General features: G+C 36.3%; 1 protein-coding gene across 9 annotated transcripts in view; it reads left to right on the forward strand.

Annotated features, from left to right (window-relative positions):
* LOC106973183 (argonaute RISC catalytic component 3) overlaps window positions 1-14105 on the forward strand; it is a 115427-nt gene that overhangs the window by 52695 nt on the left and 48627 nt on the right. The window contains exon 1 of one of the 9 annotated variants that reach the window (XM_053211393.1): window positions 5799-11262. The exons of the other annotated variants lie outside the window; for them this stretch is intronic. The gene's annotated coding sequence lies outside the window, so the exon portion shown is untranslated. Of the gene's footprint in view, window positions 1-5798; window positions 11263-14105 lie in introns of those variants that run through there. 9 annotated transcript variants of the gene reach the window in all.

Consider the following 14105-nt stretch of genomic DNA (forward strand, 5'->3'; position numbering starts at 1 on the left):
AGATGAAATTGCACGTGTTTGAAAACCTATAATATACCATAGAGATACCTTGCATTTGTGCTTGAGGCATTATTTGTTATGGCAGAAAATTGGAAATAGCCTAATTCCTTATCCGTGTTTCTTTGGGAAGCATTATGAATGAGTACATAAATTGTTATAGAATATTGTGGTGTTCTGTGTGACAGTAAAATGAGTGAACCAGATCTACATGTATCAACATATTATCACTAAAAACAATGTGGAGGGGGTAATAGGTACTGAAAGGGTATGTTATTATTTATGTAAATTTAAGAAAACAAAAGTTTATACAGAGTGCATACAAATGCAGTAAAATTATCAAAACATGGATGGGACAAATACACACCAATTTCAGGATAGTAGTTCCCTTTAGGAAGAAAGAAGGAAGAGGAATGGAATAGGTTGGTTGGCATAGAGAGAATAGATAGACCTAAAAAGCTGCATCTTACAAGAAAAAGGTGAGAGTATGTTTTTTGTGTGAACAAAGTGTGTAGATAACTTACGGTGCACTGTGAAGCAAAGAAGATTGATAGCTTTTGTAAAAGCTATCAGAAGATATCAATCAGAAGATTGATAGCTTTTGTAAAAAAAGATATGTGGCATACTAATGAAATGAAAATACAGCCTAAAAGTTTAAATGAGTTTATTTTTTAGTTGACAGTAAAATATAGTGCTGCTGTGAAAAATAACGAGTGAAAATATTGCTCTGACCACCTTACTTGCTTATGTTTCCTTTTTTGTTTCTGTGTGATTTGATTTTGCATTGCTTGTGTTTGGTATATTGCACTGAACAAAACAGCCCTTACTGATCTTGAAATCTACTATTGAGCAATGTAAGTATTATGGAGGAGAAGTACTAAATGCAGAGGGAGCATGTAACAGGGATCCATTCTAGTCATTGGATTTGAGGAACATTTCTCTAAGAAAGCGACAGATTCCCTCTAGGTGTTATTGGTGGTGGAAATAAGAATGGAAGAGTGAAGAACAAGAAAAGAGCAATTTAATTCGAATTATGTGACTTAATCTTGTCTTCAAAATGATTGCTTTGTGCTATGTAATATTCTCTCAACTATGTAGGTAGACTTACCATATTTTACCAATCTAAGACTCAAAAATATTTTTTCTTCACATTTCATCATCTCTGAAATTAGAAGATGTCTTACAGTTGATGGTTTGTCACAGTTTAATTGGCAAGTTTCTTCTTAGGATACATAAAATATTGATGTACCTTTCCATCACTGGTGTCTTAGATTCAATGATATGTGGGATGAATATATGTTTAGTTTAGCCCACATTTAAGCCAAACTCATTTGCAACTTGCATTTTATTATAATTCCTGCATTTCTAAGACTGTCACAGTGATGTGGTATTAGTTGTATTTCCCTTCAGATACCTTTATCACTCATTGCTAAGCATTTTACATTAATTATTTGAAGTAAATTCTACCAAAGTTGCATGAGTTAAGTTTAGAGAGAGAAAATTTCAATAAACTTTCTCTCTAAATTGACTCTTTCTAAGGGTCACATAGTTTATATTTAACATTTATGTTAAATAATTTATATGATTTTCAGAAGTAACAGAAGCAAAATCAATGAATTACTGAAGTAGTAATTAGTATAAGTTTATTGTGCACACACCAAAAACAGTTTGCAAACTGGGAGCATTCAAGCCAAAATATGGAATGAGGCTCAGGGGCATATTGTTATAAAGCAGTTTATATATAGAGAGAGAAAACAATGATTGTTTTATTCTTCAATGATTGGTTATAATATTAGAATTTTTATCTTATATCAACCTTGGGAAACAGTTTAAGTTTTGCTTATGATTTTCAGAGACATGAGCAAGAAATGACCCAGGTCAAGTTAGTCTTGTAAGATAAGCTAAATTAAGCTTTGTTTGTGTGACTAAACTGGTTTTGTCTGTCAGGGAATTTTCAAGGCTGGTGTCCCATATGCTTTTGATTTTAACAGTATAACGTAACCTATTAAGCCAATATTTAAATATAGCCATAGCTTATATTTAAGACTCAAGGTCACATAATTTACATTGAAATTATAGAGGTCAACCTCTGACTCCAAATTATGTCCATATTATTCACAGCTCTATACTGTATCCCTTAAAAAGCAAGATTCCTGGCAGACAAATTTCAGACCCAGTACATCTGAATTGAGAAAGGTTATATTATTTTTATTTACTTATTTACTATATTTATTTTTATATACTTATTTACTATATTATTTTAATTATTTTATTTACATATTTTTATGTCCTTTTCAGTAGAAGTAGCTTTCTGCAAAACATTCAGTGTCTGTTTTGCTCGTAGAAGAAAATAGAATATATAAATTGTAGAATTTAGTGATTGTAATTTATTCTGTGTAAGAGTCAAAAGTTCGCACTGAATATGCTTTCCTTTGCAAGGAAAACAGATTTCTAAAAAGTAATTTATTAATCACAGTATTAGTGTTGCTTGCTTTATATGTTTGTTTTGAGTTCGGGTATAAGATCTCAAAGATTAAGAAATAATTTATGATAGTCAAATTAGTCTTCTCAGCAGTAAACAAAAGCAGAACATTTTTTTTTAATGTTTATTTATTTTTGAGACAGAGAGAGACAGAGCATGAATGGGGGAGGGTCAGAGAGAGAGGGAGACACAGAATCCGAAGCAGGCTCCAAGCTCTGAGCAGTCAGCACAGAGCCCGACGCGGGGCTCGAACTCATGGACGGTGAGATCATGACCTGAGCCAAAGTCAGACGCTTAACCGACTGAGCCACCCAGGTGCCCCTAAAAAGCAGAACATTTTTTTGGAGTATAATGAGAGTCTCATTTCAGGCAACAGGACAGGAACTTTATCAACATATGGTCCAGCCAGGCAAAGTAAATATGTGTGTGTCAGGCTTACCCAGACCATCCTCACATTACAGAATCAGAATGATGGCAGCAGAAACCTCAGTGACAGTCTTCATCCTATTTGTTTCAGTCTCATTGAGTATGCCCTTCGTATTTGGTACACAGCTGTCCTCTTGGAATCGCACATCACTATTTCCCTTGAGAATTTTTGTCTTTTTCCTTTATTGATCTTCTGTTTCCTATATCCTTTTTTTTTTTAGTGTTCAAAAGTTTCATGAGGAAACGTTATGTACGTAAGAGGCAAATATTGTGACACCTTGCGTATTGGGAAGTGAACTTAAATGATAGTTTAACTGAGTTTCTATGTCGGAAATAATTTTCCTTCACAAATTTGAAAGCAGTGCTCCATTTTTTAAATAGCTTTAGTGAGGGGTTTTGTTTGTTTTTTATACATACCGTAAAATGTACCCATTTTAAGTGTATATCTAGTGTCTTTCACATATTTTGCTTTGCCTTCTGGAACATATCCTCAGCTTCATCTTTTAACCCTTTATTCACTTTTTCATTCTGCTATCATGTTCTTCTTTTCTAGTAGTTATTTATTTCCTGAGTGTTGTAGGATACTATTCTTGTTTCACAGTTACAGTATCCTCTCTTGGCTCACTAAGAAACAGTAAAACCTTGGTTTAAGAGCATAATTCATTCCAGAAACGTGCTTGTAATTCAAAGCATTTGGGTTTCTTTTTTTAATAAAGAGAAATCTTTTTTTTTTTAAATATTTGTTTATTTTTGAGAGAGATAAGAGTCTGAGTGGGGGAGGGGCGAGAGAGAGGGAGACACAGAATCCAAAGCAGGCTCCAGGCACCAAGCTGTCAGCACAGAGCCCGAGGCAGGGCTGGAGGCAGGGCTGGAACTCAGAGACCGTGAGATCATGACCTGAGCTGAAGTCAAATGCTTAACCAACTGAGCTATCTAGGCACCCCTAATCCAAAGCACTTTGTATGTCAAAATGAATTTCCCCATAAGAAATAATGAAGTTGAGATGATTCATTCTACAACCTTAAAATATTATTACAGAAATTATTATAGTACTGTAATATAATACAAAATAAAATATAAAATATAAAGAAAAAGAAATTAACCTGCACTTACCTTTGAAAACCTTCGTGGCTGTTGTAAGAGAGATGAGAGAGGACGCTTATTGTGTAGGACAACTTTCATCATCACTACCAGCATCAGTGCTATCTATTGGTTCAATGGAATCTTTCTCTTTTCATGCACCGTTAACAAGGAACCTATCCAGTGACACTTGCTTTTGCCTCCTTTTGAGGATTTCGTGGAAATGTGACATTGCATTGTCGTTAATGTATTCATTGCTCGCACTGCTACAGCCTTATTTGGGTGGTGCCTTTCTACAAAATTTTGCACTGTTTCCCACATTTTACACATCTCCCTAATCTCATTTGAAGTGAGGGGTTCCTCTGCCTTTTTCTTCTCCGCCTCCTCCTCCTCCTCAGACAGGATGCAGACGTAGATTTCTTACAAAATCTTGCAATTTCAGCCACTCGCATACCTCGTTCGTACTTCTTGATGATTTCCTTCTTAACTTCCACTGTAATCATCTCCCTCTTACTGCCTTTCTTTTCAGCCTTCTGCATGGGGACTATTGTATACACTCTCATGGATGTTGACTATACTACAGTGTTAATAAACTCTTACAGTATTTAATATAACTGGTAATAAGGTAGCAGAGGAAAGGGTCTATATCTGCAGGCAGCCTGACCTAGGATGAAGCAGAGCATTCCTAAGCTTACTCTTGTTGGAAAAGCAAAGGACTGTCCATAGGTGCTCTGAAGTGACAGAAAATACACTAGTGCCAGTTGTGGGCACCTTCCAGCGTTCTGAAAAATTCCTGATTTCTGCCAAACACCATGGCCTGAGACCGAGCATGCAAGCACAGGAGACAGTCACCCACAGTCCCACAGCGCTCATGAGAGAGACGAACCGTCGGCTCAGTTGTGATCGTGTGACATTCGGTGTCACGTACTGCTCATCTTGTGGAATATTTGCAGAACAAGTTATTTGCAATCCAAGGTTTTACTGTAATCTATTTTGGAGTTTTCTTTTTCCTGTACATGTTTACCCTTCCTACTCCTTTATGTTTTGATCTCTGCCTTCCCTGTTAGAGTCTTTCTTTCTTCAGATACATTGTATCTTTGGTTATCTACTCATGATTCATTAGGATCTAAAACACTGACTAGAAGCTCCGAATGCATCATTGGGGCCAGTTGAATATGAACTTCATTATAGGGTGGTTTCAGTGGACTGATGTTAGGGGACCTACATTTGTATCCTCAAGTCTGTTTGCTTGGCTGGTCAGGTTACTCAAAGATAAGTCTTTTCAGCTCCTGCCTGAAGGGTATCAGTCTGATTGTCTACATTCTAGAAGCCAACATTCAGCATTTAATGTTCATATTCATTTAATCCCTTCTTTTTGGTACAGTCTGTGCCCTCAACTGTGCCTGATATGCTCCCTCCAGAGAGCCTTTCCTTTATTTTTTCCAGAAAATAAACCTCTGGATTTATGTAGGGATGACAAAAGGGCAGTTGTTCAGCAATGTGGGATTAGACAAGGGTCTAGGACGCCGCCTGCTTCTCAAACAGCTTTCCTCTTTATTTTTCCACACCTCTCCCCATTCTGTCACTAGTTTCAGAGGTACTGCCTAGTTTCAGAGGTGCTGCCACTCCTCATGCTTTTTGAAGATTTTATAGTGTAGATGCAGTTGGTTCTTATCTTTCCCAACCTAACTGGCTTGGGATTTCATTTTCTTGGATCTACTGTGTCAGTTACAACCTGTCCACTTGCTTTTCAGCTTTTTGCTTTTTTTTTTTTTTAATTTTAAATTGTTATTGAATTTCTTTTTTTTTTTTTTTTTTTGAGAGAGAGAGAGAGCACCAGCAGAGCAGGGAAGGGACAGAGAGAGAGGGGAATAGAAGATCTGAAGTGGGCTCTGCAGTGACAGCAGCAAGCCCGATGTGGGGCTGGAACTCACAAACTGTGAGATCATGATCTGAGCCGATGTTGGACACTCAACCAACTGAGCCACCTGGCGCTTCTTGCTTTTCGTCTTCTGAAGTGTTGATGGATTTCCTGTTTTCTGTTCTCCCCTCTTTCTAAGATTATGTTTTTGGTTTTTTAGAGAGAGAGCATAAGTCTGGGAGAGGAAGAGTGGGAGAGAGAGGTCATCTTAAACGGCTCCATGTTCATGGAGCCTAACGCAGGGCTGGATCCCATGACCCTGTGATCATGACCTGAGCCAAAATCAAGAGTCAGATGCTCAACAGACTGAGCCACCCAGGCACTCCCCCCCCCCCCCTTTTATAATTCCTTACCATAGTTATAACGGAGTTTGGGGATTGGGGAAGGAATGAAATGAGCATCATAACCCAGAATTTGTTCTTAAAAGGCAGAGTCTTTGTCTGGATCATCTCTAAATTTCAACCCATAAGAGAGTCCTTGATATAGTAGGTACTTAATATGTTTACAGGGATGATTAAGTCTTGCTTTACAGCTATAAAACTCAGTTGGTAACAAGTTTGTGATGAAGGCCTGGTTTCTTGCCACATGGACCGCTCAAGAGGTCTGGTTAAGTTTTCTCACAGTATTGTGGCTGACTTTCTCTGGAGCAAGTAATCCATGATAGAGCAAGGTAGAAGCTGTAATGACATTAAGGCCTAGTATTGAAAGCTACATTTTGCCATTTTCATAATATCCTGTTAGTTACACAGTTATATTCATTGTAGGAAAGACTTATACAAAGTTGTGAATTCTATAAGGCAAGACTTATTAGGGACATCTTGCATGCTGGGTGTCACACAAAGTTTCTGTCCTAAGCTAAAGAACAAATCCAAATTAAAAGAAGGTAAAAAATAATAAAGATCAGAGCAAATATTAATTAAATAGAAAACAGTGCAGAAAATGAATGAACCCAAAAGTTGGTTCTTTTAATGAAATTAAAAACTCCTAGCAAGACTAAACCGATTTAGAAAAATAGAAAAAAACAGATTACCAGTATCAGGAATGAAAGAGGGTCTCACTAAAGGTCCTTTAGAATTGAAAGGTTAATAAGGAAATGTTATGAGCTTTATACCAGTTAATTTGATAATTTAACATGACTTTACAGAAATTTACTCTGAAGAATAATCTGAATAGCTCTGTATCTATTAAATTCAATTCATAATCCCCTGAAAATTCCAGTGATTTTACTGGTGAATTTTATCTAACATTTAAGGAAAAAATAGTACCGGTCTTTCAGTAATTCAGGAAATAGAGGAGGAAAGACTTTCCAACTTTATGAGGCTAGTATACCTGTGATACCAACACTTGACAAAAACAGTATAATCCTCCCAACAAACAGAAAAATCATTAGACACATTCTAACATTCTCATGATAAAAATTTACAATAAACTAGCAATAAAAGGAAACTTTTTCAGCTTGATAAAAGAAAGCGTCTAAAAAACATAAGAGGCATCATCTTCATACTAAAGGGTAAAAAAAGATTAAAAGCTTTTACTCCAAGATCAAGGCAAGGATACTTGCTTTTCACTGCTTGATTCAGCATGGTGCTGGCAGTGCAAACCAATGCACCGAGGCAAGAAAAATAAAGACATAATGTTGTAAGGGAAGAAATAAAATTCTCCCTGTTTGCAGAAGACCTGTTATTCTCTACATAAAAAATCCTAATGAATCTACCAAAAAAAAAAAAAAAAAAACCACACAAACCTACTAGAATTAATAGATGAATTTAGCAAGGACACAGTATACTAGTAGCATAGACAAAAATCAATACAAGCAGTATAACAAGAAATAATACTAGCATTCAACAATTAAGAAAAAATACCATTAATAATAAAAAAAATAGATTTAAAGAAAGATGTGCAAGTCCTGTATAATGAAAGCTACAAAGACTTCCCAAGAAAGATATAAAGATATCATGTTCTTGGACCAGAACACTAAAATTGTTAAGCTGTCCGTTCTCCCCAAATTGACCTATAGACTCAACACAATCCTAATGAAAATCTCATCAGGATTTTTTTTTAATATAAGTTGACAAGCTGTCTTAAGATTTATATGGGAATACAAAGAACCTAAAATAGCCAAAAACATTTCAAAGAAAAACAAAGTGGGAAGATTTATACTACCTAGTTTTAGGGCGTTTAAATTTTTTTTAGTTTTTATATTTTTTAAGTTTATTTATTTATTTTGAGAGAAAGAGTGCACTGGCAGGAGAGAGCAGAGAAGGAGAGAGAATCCCAGGCAGGCTCTGCCACTGTCAGCACTGAGTCCAAATCGGGGCTCAATCTCAGCAATTGTGAGATCATGACCTGAGCCAAAATCAAGAGTCGGATGCTTAACCAACCAAGCACCCCATACTACCTGGTTTTAAAGATAGGCTACAAAACCATAGTAATCAATACAGTGTGATATTGGGGTGAAGGTAGATCTGTTAATCAAGTTATAGAAAAGCTACAGATATTAAGATACTTGATCTTTATTTTTTTTCTTAAGATACTTGATCTTAATCACAGGCTGAGAAGCAATTAGAATAGCTACAGAAAGAGACCCACTCATGTGGTTGATTGATATTTGACAGAGGAGCCAATATAATTCAGTGAGAAAAAGGTAGTATTTTTTTTTAATACTTTATTTTAGAGAGAAAGTGAGCACGATGTGGGAAGAGAGAATCTTAAGGAGACTCCACGCTCAGCACAGAGCTGGATGCACGGCTCGATCCCAAACCCTGGAGTCATGACCTGAGCCAAAATCAAGAGTCGGTGCTCAACCAACTGAACCACCCAGGTTCCCCGAAAGGATAGTCTTAATGAGTGATGCCAGAACAACTGGATATGTGTGTGAAAAAAATAAACATAACCCCTACTTCACACCATAGTCAAAAATTAATCCACAAAGCTAAAACTGGGAAATTTCTAAGAAAACAGGAAAAATATTCATGTCCTTGGAGTGAAAGATCTATTTTTTCAGTTTATTTATTTTGAGAGAGAGATCGTGAGCAGGGGAGGGGCAGAGCAAGGGAGAGAAAATCCCAGGCAGGCTCCATGTTATCAGCATATATCCTGACGTGGGGCTCCATCCCACGAACCGAAAGATCGTTACCTGAGCCGAAATTAAGAATTGGACACTTAAGCGACTGAGCCACCCAGGCTCCCCAAAACACTTTTTAATATACTGGAAACTTCATCTGAATGAAAACCCTCTTTTCAAAACACTTAAGATGAAAAAGTAGGCACTGCTGGGAGAAACTATTTGCAAAACATCTATCTAAATAAAAGACTTGTGTCCAGAATATTAAAAATTTATACCAGACAATTTTTAAAATGTGGTCAAAAGCAGACACTTCACAAAAGATGTATGTGAATGGCAAGTAAACACTTGAAAAGATGCTAAACATCATTGCTCATCTGAGAAAGGCAAATAACCACAATGAGGTACTTACTTCACACCCACTGCATGGGCTAAATTAAAATGACTGGCAATACCAGGGCACCTGGGTAACTCAGTTGGTTTAAGCATCCGACTAAGGTCATGATCTCATGGTTTGTGCATTTCAGCCCCACATCAGGCTCTGTACTGACAGCATGGAGCCTGTTTGGGATTCTCTCTCTGCCTGCCTGTCTCTCTCTCTGTGTCAAAACAAATAAAAACTTTAAAAATTCCACTATTAAAAAAAAAAAGACTGTCAATACCAGTGTTAGGGTGTGAAGCAACTGGAAATGGTAGGTGTAAATTGTACAACCACTTTGAAAAATATTTTGGCATATTCTTTTAAAGTTAAACATTTTCTGGCTTTATGACCCACCAATTTTATTCCTAGGCCTTTCCCCAAGACAAAAGAAAATAAGAGGTCAAACAAAGATTTATGTGCATATATTTGTTTATTCATAATAACTAGAAACAGGAAATAACCCAAATATCCAAGAACAGGTGAATGGAGAAACAAATTTTGATCTATTCATACAAGGAAATACTACCCAGCAATTAAAAAGAACTATTAATTTATACAGCAGTATGAATGAATCTCAATTAAAATGTGCAAAAGAATGAACTCAAAATGGTATATACAGTATAATTACATTTATATGAAATTTTATAACCAGTTAATCTATTGTGAAAGAATACTATAAGTGTTTGCCGAGGGCAGATGTGGGAGAAACTAATTACGTAGAGGCAGGAAAGTACTTTCTGGGGTGATAGAAATTTTCCTTCTTAATTGGGGTTGTAGTAGCATAGATATATACATTTGTCAAAATCATTGAACTTTACACTTAAAATGCATTTTATTATATGTAAGCCTGAAAATCCTTTTCTAAAAGTAAAGTATTCCTACATAACCCACCAGAAAGGCTAAAATTCAAGTCTGACAGTACTAACAGTGAGAAATTAGCACAAAAATAACTTATACATTGCTCATGAGAGGGTCAGTTGTTAAAACCATTTTGGAAGAGTTGGCATTATCTAGGAAAATTAGAGATACAGATCCTTCATGACTCAGCAATTCTACTTTTAGATGGAGCCTTTTATACCAGAGAAATTTATATGTGTTATGTGCATCAATAAGACCAACTATAGGAATTTTCATAACCTTACAGTAACCAAAGGAAAATGCCAACACAAATGTCCAACATTAGAATAGATAACTATATTTTTTTACCAGAGTGTTAGTGCAGTGAAAATGAAGAAACTATTTACATTTAATATATATGAGCTAGAGACCATCTTTAGCAACAGTCTCAAAAGGATTACATGCTTTATGTTTCCAGTTATATAAAGTTCAAGAACCAGGAAAACTAAACTGTTTTTGAATCTGTACTTATGTTGTGTATTTAAAGAAAAGGAAGTGATTACCATGAGCCAGGACTTTGATTACCTTTGAAAGAGAGAGAGGAAGTTAGGATTGGGAAGGGGCTAAGAAAGAGGTTGCTAAGATACTGGCAATATTTAGTTGTTGATCCAGTGCTGGTTCTGTATATATTTATTGTATAATACTCTCAGTAATATTCATATTTTATATACTTTACTAAATGTGTGATATTTTATATTAAAAATAGAAAAAATAAAACAATTCTTTAATCTATCAATATCTCCTGGATGCTATGTTAATAATATCTTGCCAGGTGATAATAGGAAATTCAAGGATATTTAACATGGCCTCTAAAGTGCTCACTAATTATAACCATAAAAAGACATTCATTGTGTAATAAGTAGTCTTAATCTCTGTTCTCATACTTTCAGAGCCATGGGAGTAAGCCTATTAAAATTGAAGCAGATAACATCCATACCATGTAACCTCTCAGGAGGTAGTATGTGTACATTAAGGTATAATTGTGATTATGTTTTTACAAGCTTCCAATGTTATTTACTGTTCTATTTTATACTATTCATTTGAACCTGGACTTATTTCATAGTCATAGTTATTTTAAATATGGCAAGCACTTACTACTTTCTTTTTTCTTATCTGTTATTTTCTGCCATGTCTTTTGACATAGTGAAAAGCAAACTTAAGAATTCTAACCCCTTCTTGGGGCACCTGAGTGGCTTAGACCGTTTAAGGGTCTGACTTGGGCTCAGGTCATCATCTCATTATTCCTTAGTTCCAGCCCTGCATATGGGGCTGTCTGCTGACAATGCAGAGCCCACTTTGGGTCCTTTGCCCCTCCTCTTCTGATGTGCGTATGCAATCAGTCTCTCTTTCTCTCTCTCTCTCTCTCTCTCGCTCTCTCGCTCTCTCGCTCTCTCGCTTTCTCCCCCCCCCCCCATCTCTTCCCCCCGCCTTCCCTCTTTCTGAAAAAAAAAAATTCTAAGGGCACCTGGGTGGCTCCATCGATTAAGCATCCAGCTTCGGCTCAGGTCATGATTTCCTGGTTGGTGAGTTCTAGCCCTTCGTAGGGCTCTGTGCTGACAGCTCAGAGCCTGGAGCCTGCTTCACATTCTGTGTCTCCCTCTCTCTCTGCTCCTCCCCTACCTTCCCCTTCTCGCACTCTCTCTCTCTCTCTCAAAAAAATAAGTAAACATTTTTAAAAAATTCTAATTCCTTCTTAATGGAACATTCTCCTATAAGACCTCTTTAAGGAGTTAGTTTACATTAACAAAGTGATTTTGCCTAGAATTAAGACCTCACTAGATCAGTGAACAAATGACATGAATGAACAGTTCTTCAGAAATGAAAAAAGAGGGATGCCTGGGTGGCTCAGTCTGCTGAGTGATGGACTTCAGCTCAGGTCTTGATCTCACGGTTTGTGGGTTTGATCCGACATTGGGCTCTGTGCTGACAGCCTGGAGCCTGCTTCAGATTCTGTGTCTCTAGCTCTTAGCCCCTCCCCCCCCCCACACGCTCTTTCCCTCTTTCTCCTTCTCCCTCTCTCTCTCTCTCTCTCAATCAATAAACATTTAAAAAAATTTTTTTAAAAGAAATGAAAAAAGAAGCTCTGTTGAGTTCCTATTATGGTCTGCGTACAAGTAGGTACTTTGCATTGAATCCCCACACTAATGCTATGAGTAGTAGGTATTCTAAATTTACAACTGAACAAATAGAAATACAGAGAAATCATAATCAGTAAATGTTGGACCTAGGATCAAAATCTATGTCTATTTTATTTTAAAGCTTGTCCTTGTTTTATTATTCAAACACTGCTGTGCATGAAAAGAAGAAAATAAACATAGCTTGGAAAAATCAATGTGCAACAAACAATCAGTGACAGGAATTAAAGGATGTATTTCTATCAGCAAAAAAAATTTATCATTTATCAATCTATATAAAGATACATTAGAGGTGTAGAGTGTATTACAAAACCTTACTGAAATTTAAATGTCCTTAATAAATTTGGAGATGAATGTTGATGAATTGGAAGACTATCCTACTGGTATTCTAGACATAGTCTCTTTTAGTGATTTTTTTTCCTTAGTTGTAGATTATATATATCTAGATACTGGCAATCTAAGTAGTAGATAATATCTCATTTTCCACCAAAGTCCTCTCAATAATATCTGTACTTGATTTCTAATTTTATTGATCTGAATTCTAACACCTGGCTAGTCCATTTTAATTATGTGCACACACTCCAGATTTATCCATCTGTTGATGGATATTTTGGTTTTACTATTAAAAACAATGCTACAATAAGCATTCTTACTCATGCCTCCTCTGGCATATAGGGAATTTCTCTAGAGTATGTATTTCAACATAGTGGAACTGCTGGATGGAAAAGTAAGCATATCTTCAAATTTACTATACATTACTATTTGCTCTCGTCATTGTATCAGTTTATATCCCTCCAGTCTGCATGAGAGCATTCATTCTTCCATTGGCTTGTTGTCAGTTTGTGTTACAGGTCTTAAAATTCTTTGCCCATCTTGACTGGTGTAAAATGATAGCTCAATATTGTTATGTATTTCCTTAATTACACATAAAATAATTCATGAAAATTTATGGGTTTCAACATTTAGATTTCTCTTTTATATAATGCTAGTTCATGTCATTTGCCACATTTGTTGTATCTTGATTATAGGAACTCATTACATATTTCAATACTAATTATTTGTGGGGTGCCTGGGTGGCTCAGTCGGTTGAGCGTCCGGCTTCGGCTCAGGTCATGATCTCACGGTTTGTGGGTTCCAGCCCCACATCAGGCTCTGTGCTTGATGGCTCAGAGCCTGGAGCCTGCTTCAAATTCTGTGTCTCCCTCTCTCTCTCTGTTCCTCCCCCACTCATGCTCTCTCTCTCTCCTTCAACAATAAATAAACATTAAAAAAAATTTTTTTTTTAAATACTGATTATTTGTTATAGGTGTTACACATGTCCTCTACCAATCTATAGCCTCATTTTGCTGCTGTTTTGGGTGTTTTTTTGTTGTTTTGCTTTGTTTATGGGTGCATTTCTTACAGTTCTCTTCCATATTTTTTTTTCCCTTATAGTTTTAATAGTTTATAGTTTACGTATTTTAAGAAATTCTTAGGGTTGTGTTGGTTGAGCATCTGACTCTTAATTTCAGCTCAGGTCATGATGCTAGGGTCATGGGATTGAGCCCCATGTTGGACTCCGCACTGAGCATGGAGCCCACTTAAGATTCTCTCTCCCTCTGCCACTCTCCCCTGCTTGTGCTCAGGAGACAGAGAGAGAGAGAGAGAAAGAAATTCTTATGATTTCAATAGTTTATAGTTTT

This window comes from Acinonyx jubatus, chromosome C1, assembly GCF_027475565.1.
Source record: "Acinonyx jubatus isolate Ajub_Pintada_27869175 chromosome C1, VMU_Ajub_asm_v1.0, whole genome shotgun sequence".
NCBI classification, from domain to species: Eukaryota; Metazoa; Chordata; class Mammalia; order Carnivora; family Felidae; genus Acinonyx; species Acinonyx jubatus.